Below are 3,131 nucleotides of genomic sequence, written 5' to 3'. Positions count from 1 at the left end.
TTCTCAGTCTTATCATGAGATCTTCAACAGTCATCTCTTTGTGTTTATGTTTCAAGTAGTTTTCGAAGTCCTTCCACAATGGAGGTAACTTCTCAATAATGGCAGCCACCTGAAAAACATCATTCACAACCAATCCTACATTAAAGATTATGTGAGGATTAAGAATAAACTTAATATTTCCAACTTAGGCATTAAATAAATATATACCTTCAACAAGGAGATCATGGATTATGACCTGCAGTTCTTGAACTTGGGTGACGACGGTGTTATTGTCTATCATCTTATAGTCCAGAATCTTTGCCACAATGAACTTCTTCGTTTCGGCATCCTCTATTTTGTACTTTTTTTCTGAAGCATCCCAGAGTTCTTGACAATACCGTACACATTGTACAGATCATCTTGCAGGCCACTCAGAATATAGTTTTTACACAAAAAATCTGAATGTGTCCATGCTTCTTTTACCAAGAATCATTTTTCAGCCGGAGTTTCATCCGACATAACAAGAACGTTCTCCTTTATGAACCTCTGCAGACTCAACATAGTTAGATAGAAGAACATCTTCTGCTGCCATCTCTTGAAGTCACCTCCAGAAAACTTTGCAGGTTTCTCGCCAGTGCAAGGGTAGTAGTTGAACGATTGTGTGCAACCCATGTTATTGCAGCACTCACTGTTCCAGCATTTACTTGACTTGAATTAGTCATTTTTCTATCACAAATGATAGAAAATTTTAGTATGTGAAATACTAACAGTAAAGAATAAATCCTTACATAACTTGTTTCTGATTTAACGATAATGTTTTTATATTCTTTTAATCGTTAATCGAATAAATTTTAAAAATTCAAATAAAGTAGAAAACCATAAAGGTTTTATTCTCCAGAAACCTCAAATACATAAACTATTAAACTTCTTAAGATTGTTATCCTCTTCATATCCAGGTTAGTCAAAAATACAGAAATATAGAAAAGATGAAATAGACAGAATGGAAGTAATCCGAGTTCACATAAACCACTGTGTTTCCTTAAGAAATTTAATCCCCTCACTATACCCGAGGTTACAGATTAATTCCTCCCAAGATAAAACGGATTAACCTATTAGAGAAGTAGCGGTACCTCAAACTTCAATAATTTCAGCGAACGCAAGAACAGCAACGAGAGCACACATAGACTCAATCGATCGATAATTTTATTTATGTAAGAAAATGTATGTAGAGAGAAAAAAATTTCAGTCTTTGAAAAATGAAAAAGACCTCTTATTTATAGCCATTTGCAGCAAGGAACGCGTCTGTTCAGACCCGATTTTCCAAGAATGTTGTGTCTTTTAGGAAAAGTAACGACTTTTCGGAAGGAACAGGTCCCTTTAGAACGTTTTTACTGTTACACGCAAATTTCTAATTGATTTTCCAAATCCTAATCATAAGCCGAAGCCGAGCGAGCGACGACGACGACGCGAGGGGGAACCTTCTTCTTAATCCTTTAAGAACTAAAGGAAGTGTTTCCTAATATAAGGACAACAATTTCCTTTCTTCTACCAATATGGGAGAAATGACTTTTCATTTGCACTTTGCAATGACTTTTCATTTTCCCTCTAAAATTGGTTCCCCCCATTTTCTCTTCTTATTTCCCATTCACACCTTGCTAAAATCCAACAATGAGTAGAGTATTCAGGTAGCCGGAGGTCTTGTCCTGACAACCTATCTTTAGCATGTCAAAGGCTTCATAGACGAGTCAATTTAGTCATAGTTCAGTTGTTTTACAAATATATTTATTATTAAGATTTTATTTCATTTATAAAGTTTTTGAGTTTGTTTTCTAAACTTATTGCATACTTATCTTTTAAAAACTTTTGCATAGTGTCATAATATTTGGTATAGTAGTAAGTCAGGCCAAATAATGATTCTGAATGCTGGCCACCCCCAGGGTATACACTCGAGACATGAAAACATGTGCTAGTTTTACTACAAAATAGTTAATGTAGGTAATAATTAACAAACTTTTAAATTTTACATCTTTTTAAAGAAAACCAGCTTTTAATTGTTATTTTTCTACACATTTTCACTGATGATTATCTATTTACTCCTTTTTATTGCAAAAAAAGAAATAATAAAAATGATTACATTAATTATTTAATACATAAAATAACTTTTTAATCACATTTAGGACTCTTTTTTGTAGGAAAAATGTTGTCTTAAATTTATTTTTCTCACATGTCATACTTTCTCTATCATTTGTTTGAGTGTTTCATTCACTCCCTGTATAAATCTTAGGGTTTTCTCTTTATTTCAACCTTAAATCCATTCGAATTAATCTGGATGTTTTTAGTTCTTCATTTTATGTTGAAAAGTGGGTGTTGTTCTAATCTTGAGATCTCTTTCTTTTTTGGGTGAAAGTAATTTCTTTTTAATAACTTAGGAAATCAGTACATCTCTAATTTGGGCATATTACCCAAATCCAATAAAAAAAAACAAAGTAAAAGGCCAGCCCATCCTCGACAAGCCCTCAACTTTCTCCCTATACACATCTCCCTTTAGATTAGGGTTTCCTCATCCGCCACTCCACTTAGCCCCCCTTTCCTTTCACTTCATAACCTGAAATGCTCCCACCTTGGATGAATCAACATCTTTACTTTGGGTCATAAGTAATGTTGCTTTAGTTTTGGATCAAGTTTGTTCTTCATCTAATATGAGATCTCAAGTCAGGTGAAAGGTATATCTTTTCTCTTTATTTCTGATTTTTTTTTCCAATTAGATGTTTTAATCTAATTCCTTTTCGTTTATGTTGGTTTCTTTACTAGTGATTGTATTTATGATTTCTCTTGAAATGAAAAGCTTTTTGTGATGTCATTTATTAATTTTGTGTTTCTCTTCTTTTTTTTTTGGTTGTTGTTTCTTTTCTTTTTTTATACTTTTAATTTTTTGGGTTTTGTTTACTTATAATTTTACTATGATTATGGTTAAATCTTTGATTTTATTATCAATGAAGTTTATTTTTTGGGTGTATCAAAATCATCGGTGCCATCAAAAATCATAATTTGGCTTTTAAATTATTTTGAATGACTTCTATTTAGATCTGATATGAATTTGGCAAGCTTGATTGTATTATTATCTCGATTTTAAGTGAATTTTGGATTTTTTT

Source organism: Solanum verrucosum, unplaced genomic scaffold (assembly GCF_900185275.1).
Source record: "Solanum verrucosum unplaced genomic scaffold, falcon-dt-bn FXZP01000067.1, whole genome shotgun sequence".
Classification (NCBI taxonomy): Eukaryota; Viridiplantae; Streptophyta; class Magnoliopsida; order Solanales; family Solanaceae; genus Solanum; species Solanum verrucosum.
Note: the sequence above shows the minus strand (reverse complement) of the source record.